We start from the raw sequence: 12467 nt of genomic DNA, 5'->3' as shown, positions 1-12467 counted from the left end.
GTGACTGACGGGGCTGAAAAGACGTATTTCTCCAACAGCCTGTTTCTATAACTGAAGTCATTCTTCTTTAAGACACAGACCACCATATGCTTCCACTTTTTTTTTTCTCTCTGTTTTTATCAGGGGACCTCAGCACATTGGATTTCAGGATAAATTTCAAATATATTAAGGCAGTTCCAAAAACTCAAGCCAGCACACTCTCGGCTCCTTGTGGTCCCCTCTCCTGAGGATTTATTGTGCCTTAGAAGACTCTCATCTGTAGTCGGGGTCAAGCCTATAATGTAATAGCTGATGTTTATTGAGTATTTACTATATGCCAGGCACTGTGCTAAGTGTTTTATGTGTGTTGGGATATCTAGGGTTTCCGAGAACTCTATAAAGGACAGATGAGAGAAAATGGTAGCATGAGACAGTCAAGAACAGCTTGCCTCAGGGCTAGTGTGACATTGCAGGCACCCAAGACCCAAATCCATGCTCTTCATTTTTACCACATTGACCCTGTATGACCAAGATTGGCACCTGCTCACAGCAACACACTCACAGAAGCACAACCACACATCCCTACACAAACATCCCTTCTGGAATGCCTCCCTCTACCAGAATTCACTTCCCTTTGTTAAGGGAGCAGGGCCTTTTTTCCATTCCCTAGGTCACTGTGAGCCTCAAGGGGGGCAGGGGGTCCTTTCCTGGGCCAGGGGCCATTATTGTAAGAAAGCATCAGACCCACAACTAATTCCTTCCCAGAGCCACCCATCCACACGATTGAGAAATAATCGAGTGCAATAAATATTTAGCAGGATCCCTGGGTGGCGCAGCGGTTTGGCACCTGCCTTTGGCCCAGGGCTCAATCCTGGAGACCCAGGATCGAATCCCACATCGGGCTCCCGGTACATGGAGCCTGCTTCTTCTCTCTCTCTCTATGACTATCATAAATAAATAAAAAAAAAATTAAAAAAAAAATCAGTTTAAAAAAAAATAAATATTTAGCAAGCATCTATTACTTATAATACTTGTTTTATGATGATGAAGGCAAATATGTTCACAGATCCCTACCCTTAAGCCACTCTGCATACTCTACCTCCCAAAATACAATACATATGCATAGAATTTAGAAGTTTGGCCTTCTGGACTCTGGAGCCTTTGTGAAGTATTCCAGAGTTGTGATGTAGAAGAGGATTAGAAAAAAAACAAAGCTTGGCTGGGAAAGGCTCTGAGTCATTCACAAGAGAAAAGAGCAAGTCTGGAAATGGACAGGAGAGACTGAGAAGGGAGAAGGTGGATAGAGGCTGGAGAGCTAAGTGGCTGTTGACAGGGTTTCACTCTGTCTTCCTGTGGACGGTGAAGCCTTCACCTTTTCAGGAGACGGGAGACTTCCTTCTCCAGACCATCTCACATGGAAACTGCACCCCTTCTAGACATGTAACTTTGAAGGTGGAAGTTGTCTGTTGGGAGGGAGGCAGCCTAAGTATATGAGGCACATAAGGATGGCCTCTGACTTCAGAGAGCTTATAATACGCTATTTCAAGCAAATGCCGGGCAACTACAATTCAGAATAAACGAATTGTCCATGCAAGGTTAAAACATTAATGGAAAGAAATTAACTCACTGGTAGAAGAAAATGAAAACATGGAGATGGGCTTCAGGGTGTTTCCTGGAGAGACAGGGGTGGGGTGTGAATGGAGTTTGGTTGGGTGCTGCCCAGGTGTGAGTGGGGAAGGCCTGACTCCCCATCCTGTGGCAGTCCTACCTGGGAGGACCCTGTGCCTGGGAAACCCACCAGTCTAGGACAAACTGGCAGAGCTGGTCAACTGACTCCTATTGGTACCTAGGAGCTACAGGTCCTATCTCTGCGAACCCCTCCTATCTGTCCTCATTTCCTCACTGCCACCACCACCACCCAGGAAGGTTTCCAAAGCTCCCCTTCCTAAATGATAGAGTGGAAGATATAACACAAATAATAGGAGTTCCAGAAGGAGAAAACCTTACCTGTTGAGGGAAAATTTTAAAGCAATGAAAAAAAAAAAAAAAGAGAGAGAGAGAGAATCAAGACATCTCTCTGCCGCTAAGATAATGGGTCAGCCTTATCTGTCTGGTACATATGGCTTGTCTGGGTTTGCAGGTGGTTGTACAGAATTATGATTTTCTCCTTGATGCTTACAAAGGTAAGCTTGCTTCCCTGTGAGTAAGAAGCAGAGCTTCCCCCAGGCCATCTCTCTTTCTTGGGATGGCAACTCGTCTGGGGTGAATCCCTCTCCTGGGTTGCAGTAAAGATGTAGTAGGTGGACCATGAGCCTGGGGGAGAAATGCCAGGCAATCTGCAGTCCTGCTGGATCCCATGCAAAGGGACTGGGCCTGCCACTTGCCCAGTCTTGGCATTCACATTTCCTTCATTTGTGATGTTCCCTGCCTCAGAGCCTTTAGTAAGACAATTTTGAATATTACAAACTTATCTCGTCTATTTCCAGATATTTCATGGGTGCCAGAAGCCCCTTGGATCCATGCAGACATGGTAGAAACAATCAAGAACATTCCCATAACCAACCACAAGCCAAACAGATGAGGAATCATAGGAGCTAACGTTTTCTAAAAGATTTTTTTTTTTTTTTTTTGGTCTAGAGTCAAACTGGGTGGTTCCTGGCTACTGTTTTTTACTAGGGCAACTGTTATTTCTGCATACCTTACTCACTTCTGTCCAGTTTGGGGATAATATGTCTTTGAATATGTATTTCCTCTGTGGCAGGTGTGTGGGAAATTAGCTTACCTTAAGCCACTGCATTTGGAAAAAGATCTGTGAAGATTACTGTCTAAAGCAGATGTGGGTGACCTATGCATGGCTCATCTACCTCCCCTAGGAGAAAGGCCAATATCTCTTTGTACCCTGATCTACTGCTGCCCCCAACTCTTCTTGGCATCAGGCTTCTAAAGTTGGCCAGAGCCACAAATAACTGTACCCCCTTGGATGAGAGGAGCTTGAAAAAGGATAATACAAATGTTCACCCAGGAAATTAGACTCCGGGAACTGTCTGGTTGGCATGGGCTCTTCCCACATTGAAGCCTGTCCCCCATGTTGTTGCCAGTCAGGCACTCAGTCTCATGCTTAGTTTCCAGTGCAAGGGAATAAAAAATACAAAACTCAGATAATCATTTGGATTTTATCAAGCAGACTGCTCAGTGCTTGATATCATGAGGATGAAAACATTGGTACCCATAAAGCATAAATCGCTTCTGAGTTTTTTCACATGAAAGCATCTTCAAAGAAGAGGGTGAGATAGTTGTACAGTTCACATCTTGTATGTATGCAGCCACAAAATGTTCCAGAACAATCTGACTCAACTCCTGGTAGAACCACAAGCCACTGCCGTATGCAACAGGACCTAAAAAGCATCAGCTTCTTCCAAGTCTCTCTTTTCATCCTTGTTAAGGAACCTTGATGTCTTGACCCACAGTTTTAAGAGGAGTTTGGAAATCCTCAGCCAATACACATATAGACGCGGCTTCACTTCAGTGTACTGGTCTGTTGTCTCTGGAAGTCTGAAGGTCTGAATTCCTCACTCTTGCTGGTGTGCATAGGCCAAGGAGACATTTTTTTGCCTGGATCAATATGGATCAGAGAGATGGACTGAGCAGCTTCCAGGATTTGGAATTGTCTTGATGGCTCTGTCCTAAATTCAGGGCACCCATTTTGTCCTCTAGGGAATCTTGGAGAATGCCAAGTCATGTGTAAATAGCACTCCTGACTTGTACGGTCAGGATTCCCATAGAGATGTCATGGCTGAACACAAGCCACACCAGGAGGATTTGGGTTGAATATTAAGCCAGGGGCCAAATTACCCCTTGAAGACCCCATCAACTCTAGGACTAAAAGTTTGATAAGTCTAAAAAAATCAAACAAGCAAACAAAAACCAAAACATAAGATAACCATCAATAGAAATAAATCTTCCTGAAATTTTAGAAATCAGCCTTCCGCATCTGCAGCTGGTCGGTTTTCACAGTCCTCCGAAGATTTATGCCCACGGTTTTATTGTAATCATTAATCTCGATGATCTAAGATTATGTTATTGCATTCAAGCCTCATGTGTTGAAAAGATCAAGGTGCTTAATGAAGTGCAAAATTCATCCCACTTAAGAAAAGCAACATCTTGCTCCCAAGAGAAAACCACATAGAAAACAAGATTTTTTTTTTTTTTTGCATGAAAGTTATTTGTTTCTGTTTAAAATCCTGGATAGCAGGACAAATTTGTGTCATTTTCACACATAAATAGCAGCAAGTGGCAAGGAAGCAATTGAATTCCTTGGCACGGACTGCATCCTTTTTCTGCTGGATACCTCCTCAGTTCCGTGAGATGCATCAGCAGAAGGCTCCTTCAACAACTGAGGGGCAGAGATTAGGAAAGACCTCCCAGGGTTGGTTTAGGAAGTAAAACACCCAGTGAGGGCTTAGAAATTTGCACCTGCCACAGTTCTGTCTCCACTGCCTTTCATCGTATAGCTTATTGCTTAGCTGCGGCTAAAATTCTAGTTGTTGTTCTAAAAAATATCATTTATTTCTTTTGTATTGTGGAAAAATATACATCGCATAAAATTTACCATTTTGACTGCATTTAAGCATACAGCTAAATGGCAGTAAGTACATTCACACCTTCCTTTCTTCATAGTAAAGATCTGGGTGAGTGTTAAGAAAGGAAATTAAGGATAAGAATACACATAGTGTGGGCGCCACAGAGGATCTGGCCACAGCCATCCCACAGGGTCACTCTTTAGGCACCCCCTGGGGAGGAATTGTGACAAGAATCATTGATTGTTGGCTGTCTTCGGCCATTGGAAGAGTTCAAAGAAGAAGCAAAACCAAAAGAACAGCCGCGTGAAGAAACTATAGACCCCACACTTATGAGTAATTCTAAATGGAGAAGTTGATGAATATTGGGGTGGGTTCAGAACCTTTCCACAGTAGAAATCTTGACATGTTTATTCACTTTTTTCTTACTCATATAAACTAAAGCACCACAGACCCAACTGTGTTAATGTCTGGCTCACAGAGGTCGCTCTTGGATGACAAGCACTGATGTGGTGACAGGCAACTAATGGGAAGACAGTCAACAGCGCAGAACGTGTTTAAGAAAGAGTCTCAGATCCATCTCCTGTGGAAGTCTAGGACCTTGTGACCTTATGACCTTGTGTATAATCTAACTTTTCCCCTAAACTTAATCTTATTTTTTTTACTTCTTATCTTATGGTAGGGAAGCTAATTTTTTTTTTTAAAGAAAGAGCAAGACATAAAAATAAACAAATAATTGTTTCCAAAAAAAAAAAGAAACAGTCGTTCAGATACAGAGAAGATTAGCATGGCCCCTGAGCAAGGATGACACGCAAATTCGTGAAGCGCTCCATAGTTTTCTGTAAAAAAAAGAAAAAGAAAAGAAAAGAAAAAGAAAAAAGAAAGAAAGAAAGAGTCATTCATTTACGCAAAAGCCAGTCAGAATATTGGACCAACTCTTCCTCAGGACCTGAAATTCTCTATTTCCTGTGAATTAGCCCCTGAGAGTCCTGGAGCACACAGTACTTTTAAAACTCTCTGCCAGCATCAGAGAGCATCATCTTCTTCATTCTTACTCCTTTTCAGCTATGCCAGTGTCTTTTTGTCTTTCTTGCCTGCTAGCCCGCTGAAGGCACTCCCTCAAGAAATAAGTGACTAATCCCTAAAACTTTGGGGACTTGTAAAAACCACCATGGCATGTTTCTTGCAACTAATTGTATCAACCGTTGACAGCAAAGCTGAGAGGAGGGAAGATGGTCACAAAAGTGTATTGTCCAGATTCTGCTTGCATCTCCAGCTATAAACATGGACCAGGAGAAGAGGAACCTGAGAATTCATTTTTGTCCTTCTCCCCAAGAGCAGCTGGGAAGTGAAATATCCCCCCTTTGGGGTTGGCGGTCTTGAAGGTCAGCATGGATTGAGACAGGCATTTGGAAACGTTACATGAGGTTTGAGTTAAAGCGAAGTAGGAAATGAAGACTTGCTGGAACGAAGTGAAGGATGACAGTGGGCTCCAGTTTGTAGTGTAATAGATGCTGAAAAATGTCATGTCACTCTTTAGGCACGAATGCTTCTGAGCAGATGTCTCTGCAGGAAGGGACCCACCCAGCGTGGGGGAAGGAGCCCAGAAGTAAGAACCAGCAGTTACATGATCAAGGCTTGCCTCTGACACTAATTGGTTGTGGAGGCTCGAACAAGGACATAAATTCAGTGGCTCTCAACTCCCCTGTAAAACGAGGCCATGTGGGCCTCGAAGGTTGACTTCAGCTCCTACAGAGAATTGCAATGTAAATCACAAAGAGAAAACCAGCCTGTGACTTTAATGGTCCCTATTAGTGGCAGCCTAAAAACCTTTCAATTCCAAACTTCCTTCCCAAGGCCACAGGGATGAGAGATGTACCTGGGGTCATCTGTTCCTTCACTGCCAGAGCTATCATTTGTCAACATAGCCCTTGATGTTTCAGAGTGGTCCTGAAGGCTAGTTGAATCTCAGAGGGAAATAAGAAGTAAAAAAAAAAAAAAAAGAAAGAAAGAAAGAAAAAGAAAAAGAAAGAAAGAAAGAAAAGAAATAAGAAGTTACCTGCACCTCCCTTAAATTACCTCTTTATGCCATGCCTGTCCCCTAATGTCATATCCACTTTCTAGGTGACCAATTGAACCAAGCCAGGATCAGCTGGAAAGTCACCACACATCGCTGGCTGTCTAGCGTATACCTGGTCAACCAAATTTGCCTCATCTCTTTGTAAGGAGCAGTAGAAGAATCCCAGTAGAAAAGCTTGCGAGGAAAAACAAAAGAAAACAAAGAGTTTTTCTTATTCTGGCGTGCATTAGTCAGGCAGTTGGTGAAATGTGTAAATACCTCTCTGCATACTAAAGACCGTTTAATAGAAACCTTCCTGTATGCACATTCATTCTTTAGCAGACCTTTAAAAAATAAATCTCAGCTGTTTTATTTTCCCTTTATTTTTTTCATATGCTCGATAGAGGCTTCAGTGGCATTCCCATATTTTGGGTATAGAGATGTACTCTGAACATTTTGATAAGACCCCCCGTACTGTATACCCTTATACTGTGTTGACACAGTTTATGCTGTTGTAAATGCCTACTCTGGCCCGCACTTTTTAGACTGTTTTGGGAGCGAAATGTTTTATGACAAGTGTCCAAAGGTGGTATGGGAAGGCAGACTGGACGTGGGAAACCCGACCTACATAATTTCAGGGTGTTTTTATATCCCTCGGAGGGGGACAACTATGCCCCAGAAGGCAGTTTGCCCACAAAACACTCAGCCACAGCCCTCTTTTTGCAGTGCCCTCTGAGAAGAACACGTATAATTGACCCCTACACTCAGTCCCTGGAATCTGGAAGTGGTAAGAAAAGAACAGCAGAGGAGAGGCTCTCACTTCTCTCTCTTGCTCTTTTCCAGTTTCACTTGCCTGAGAAGCTTAATTTTGGAAGATGGAAACAAAAGAGTCTCTATTTGGGGAAGCCGAGAAAGATAATTATCACAGAGAACCCTCAGCTTTATAAATAGCGGCTCATTTCATCCTTACTATCTCTATAGGGTAACTGCCCATTTTACAGATGAGGAAACAGAAGTGCAGAGAGGTTAAATAGATTGCCTGAAGTCACACAGCCAGCAAGGGGCAGAGATGGGATGATAGCCCAGACAGGCTAGCTGGAGAGTGCATGCTCTTTCCCATCACTGTTCCTCTCCATGATAGCCTGTATGAGGGGCAGAAAGGAAAGTACAAAGCCCCTAAAATGTGCCTTTTGGGGAATTCTCATACGTTTACTCTCCAGGCTTTTAGAGATTACTGCCCTTGCCTCATTACCTTAGCCCCTACCTCCCATAAATGAGTCCCCTGAGGATGACCCACCCTGAGTCATTCTTGCCTGATGCTGGAGATATAGTCTTAGGTTCTCTCTCCTTGGAGTCTAGGAGAGATAAAACAAAACAAAACAAAACAAAACAACAAAGCAATCCACCCCAGACCCATCCTCTGATTACCACCTTGTCATCACCGTGGCCTTCTGCCAAGCAATGCTCTTCCTTGCAAATCAGGCAAGCCTGTTGCCCTCAGTGCTGGGTGCTTCCAGGCTGCTGAGCCACCCCAAGTCACAGCTCTTCCCCAATCTGCCCTCCCCCACTCCTTGCTATCCTAATCTGTAAGACTAAGTACACTTCATTTGTGTGTACACATGTGTGTGTGTGCATGTGTACACATGTATACATACGCACCGCTGATGTGGGGGGCTGGATCATTCTGTCTTGTGCATTGTAGGATGTAAGCATCCCTGGTCTCTACCCAGTAGATGCCAGTAGTGCCCTTCCTCCCTTGTGACACCCTAAAATGCGTCAGACATTGTGAAATAGTCCACAGTGGAAAAACCCCCAAGCTGAATTTAGACTTTAATCCCTGTCATACTGTTCCCGAGCCCTTCCCCAGCCCATTGCTTTACCTACCACCCTGGACCTCACTGTCCATGAGCACATGTCCCTGGTGGCCACATCCTCACATACCAGTCCTGAACCCCATTTGTTTCTCCACATCAGTGACTTACCCTCAGATTGGAAAAGGCTGAGCAGTTCTAGAGTTGACGAGACTATCAGACATGGTCTGTCATGGCAATTGGCATCTCTGAAGTCTTACTCCAGGGCTGACTCACCTCTCCCAGCCCCTGTGTGCAGATGTCATCCCTGGTCTCGATTTTGCCTTGAAGAGATTTCACCGTCCTTCAAACCTGAGTATTGAACTAGGATAGAATCCTGAATTTAGGAACAACCAACCAACTATGTATCATGGCCTTCTTTTTTTTTTTTTTTTTTTTTCCCTTGGCGCCAAAATTGCCAGGGTGGAGCACTCAGGGGAGAAACAGGTAAATAACTCTTCCCCTTGCCTTTGAGAACATGAATGGAATATCTATATGGGTGGCCAGTCTGATGGTGGCAACAGCTTATTTTTGTGTGCCAACTCCACAAAACCAGCTGGTGGCAAAAGAGTGAGAAAACACTTCATACGGGTCAGGGAAAAATTTAAATAGCAAAGTTTATAATTTAAATAATTTCCCTCTGATAGAGACCCTCTGCTACTCAGTTTAATTCAGAGCAAACATACTCATGTATGCTCTGATAACTAAGTCAAGGTCTTCTATATCATCAAGATCTCTTGTGGCTCCCCATTTTGAGGTGACTCCAGGAAAATAAGTCATCCCATAGGGTCTGCCAGACTCAGCAAGATGGGAGGGGAAAGGGTCTCAGGAGGTTTTGGCTCAATAGTCTATACTCACTGAGAGACATTTGTGTGTTGGACAATATGATGGTTAGCTTCATGTCAACTTGATTGAGCCATAGGGTGCCCAGATGTTTGGCCATTATTCTGGGTGTATCTCTGAGAGCGTATCTACATAGGACGAGTATTCGAAATGGTAGACTGAAGAAAGCAGATAGCCTCCCCTAATATGGGTGGTCCTCAACCAATTTGCCATAGATCAAATGCTTGCATCACTACCACTCCCTCAAATTTGTATGTTGAAATTCTAGCCCCAGTGTGATGGTATTAGGAGATAGAGATTTTGAGAGGTGATTAGGTCATGAGAGTGGGACCCCATGAATGCAATCAGTCCCCTTATGAAAGAGACCCCAGAGACTCCTTCACCCCTTCCACCATGTGAAGACATTGAGAGAAGACAACTGTCTGGGAAAGTGGGTCTCAGCAGATCTACTAGTGCCTTGATTTTGGACTTCCGAGCCTCCAGAACTATGAGAAATAAATGTTTGTTGTTTAAGCAGCTCATCCATGGAATTCTGCTGTAGAAGCTTGAACCCGTTAAGACACAATCAGTTGAAGACCTGAGAAGAACAAAAAGGCTGAGTAAGAGAAAACTCCTACTGCCTTACTTCCGAGCTAGGTCTCTTAACTAAAAATGAAATAAATAATAATGACCATGATACAATTAGAGATCTCAGCCTATTCCATCTTTATTACAAATGCTTATTATTACTGAATTAATGAAGATGTATTGTAGAAATGTTAGAAATTACAAATAAGCAAAGCAAAGGAAGAAAAAAAAAACATCTTATCTTCCATGATCCATGACCCAGAGATAACCACAGTTAGAATCGGTAGACTGAGGTGTGTATCAATCAGGTCCTGCCACCTCATTTGCGTGCACGCACATGGTGTGGGTTGTATGCAAACACACATACGTGTACATGTATATCCATATGGAGTCATGCTGTGTACACTATCTTTATAACGTTTTCTATTTTTAGTTGGTATACATCATGGACACCTTTGCACGGTATTAGACATACCATGAACAACCCAGATTTCTCCATGCTTGCATGGTAAGCAGTGCCAGGTCCGGGGCCCTCAGTGGTGGCTTCCAGCCTCCTGTGTTGCCCCCAAGCCCCAGCTCTCCTCCCTGTTCCACACTCCATTCCGGTGGGCAGACACCTGAGCTGCTGAGAACATTCTTGCACTCACATTTCTCCACCTTTGACTGAAATATTTCACGGATGAACTCCCTGAAGTAGAATTATAGACTCAAAGACTGTAGAGTCTGTGAAGACATACTGCCAAATTGCGCTCCAGAAGGTTCTACCAACCTGCAACCCTTCCAACAGCCTGTGTGCCCTGCTCTCCCCCTGAGGGCAGTAACCGCTTGTCTTCATGCAGTAAAGGATGATCCCTGGAGCCGCACACTTAATAGTTTGGAACCAATTAGGGATATTTTATTCAGTTTTTTTCTTTTCTTTTTTCTTTCTTTCTTTTTTTTTTTTTTTTTTTTTTTTTGTCCTGAGAGATCTGTGTCTTCCCTCATCTTTTGCGGCTTTGGCAGCAATGATCATCTTTTCAGCCAAATTGAGCTAAAGAAGCCAGCGAATGAGATATACTGATAAGAAAAGTGTGCCTATTGTATTTTCTCCATGCACATATGGTGTCCAAGACTCAGCCCTAACTTTTTTTGTTCACACAGTGCTGATATACATTCCTAGGACAACTACCTTAATTTTTGCTCTCTCTCTCTTGTTTTAAAAGCAGGTATATAAGCTCTGACAAACCCTCACAAGGCAACAGCAGGAAGTAGAAGATAGACCAAGAAGCTGGGAAGTGGGCCACATAATTGTGACCTGGATCTGCCCTACAAAACTGGGGGACTGGTCAAGCCATGTGTGAGCCTGTCTCTCTTCATCTTTCAGTGGCAGTAGAGTATCTAACCCCTGAAAAATAGGAAAATGATTCCTACTTCACACTGATAATGTTAGGATTCAACAAGATCTTATATATGTAGGGGAACTTGGGTGGCTCAGTTTGGTTAAACATCTGCCTTTGGCTTATGTCATGACCCCGGGGTCCCTCTCCCTCTGCCCTTTCCCTCCTACTTGAGTTCACTCTCTCTCTCTCAAATAAATAAATCCTTTTTTTTTTTAAATCATGTATATGTAAACATTTACAAAAACATTTTCCATTAGTATTAAACTTGTAATGATGTGATTAAATAATCGAATGGTAGAGCTCTGTATTAGTCTGCTAGAGATGTTATAACAAAGTACCACGGATTGCTGCCTGAAACATGAGAAATGTAATGTTTCAGTCTGGGGACTGAGAAGTCTGCAACCAAGGTGGCAGCAGGATCAGTTCCTTCTGTAGCCTCTCTCCTTGGCTCATAGATGACCATTTTTTCCTTATGTCTTCACATGATCTTACCTTCATGCGTATCTCTGTGTCCAAATTTCCTTTTTATGAGGACATGAGTCATCCTGGATTAGGACCCACCCTAATGATCTCATTTTATCTTGATCACCTCTATAAAGACCTATCTCCAAAGAAGGTCACACTCTGAGCTGCTAGGGATTTAGGACTTCGACAGAGGAATTTTGAGAGAACACAATTCAGTCCACAACAATCTCTGTAGCTGAAAGGAAACTGAGAGCTCCTATTCCATAATAATCCTCAGCCACCTGGAAGACGGAGTCAGAGAGGTGGTGTGCTCTCCCAGGAACCCAGAGGAAAGCAGTAGCAAATGCAAGACTTGATCTTCCTAGGTAAGAACAAGACTTTTTCACTCGGCTTCTCACAGTGCAGTTCACTTTTATTTCCCCAGCCATTAGAGTATATGCAGACACAGATTCTCAATCTTCCCACTGAATCTAGACAAGAAGACTAAGCTTACATTTTCTCCATATGCAAATGTTCAGCCCTCAGACAAGGCAAAGGAAGGTTTCATGGCAGCTCAGCTGGAAGGAGAAAATAATTTCTGGCTCACATCAGAAAACGTCAGTGTCATGTTATTGTGTTTGAACTCAAGTTATATCAAAGTACCACATGTAAATGTTAATACAACAATCCCCAGTTAATACACTTGGGTCAAGACTGGGAAGGAAGGAAGTTAAATTTCATAGATCATGTTCTACATGGCAGATATGGT

General features: G+C 43.2%; 1 long non-coding RNA gene and 1 other non-coding gene across 2 annotated transcripts; both read left to right on the top strand.

Moving 5' to 3' along the window:
* The first annotated feature begins 1150 nt into the window (after nucleotides 1-1150).
* On the top strand, nucleotides 1151-8008 carry LOC144301900 (uncharacterized). The gene is made up of 2 exons (XR_013368803.1): nucleotides 1151-1419; nucleotides 2466-8008. It is a non-coding gene; the product is annotated as an uncharacterized LOC144301900 (long non-coding RNA).
* On the top strand, nucleotides 5293-5395 carry LOC144302118 (U6 spliceosomal RNA). The gene has a single exon (XR_013368995.1). It is a non-coding gene; the product is annotated as a U6 spliceosomal RNA (small nuclear RNA).
* Nucleotides 8009-12467: the final 4459 nt, after the last annotated feature.

Source organism: Canis aureus, chromosome 30 (assembly GCF_053574225.1).
Source record: "Canis aureus isolate CA01 chromosome 30, VMU_Caureus_v.1.0, whole genome shotgun sequence".
Classification (NCBI taxonomy): Eukaryota; Metazoa; Chordata; class Mammalia; order Carnivora; family Canidae; genus Canis; species Canis aureus.
This window is presented reverse-complemented; position numbering and strand designations above follow the sequence as displayed.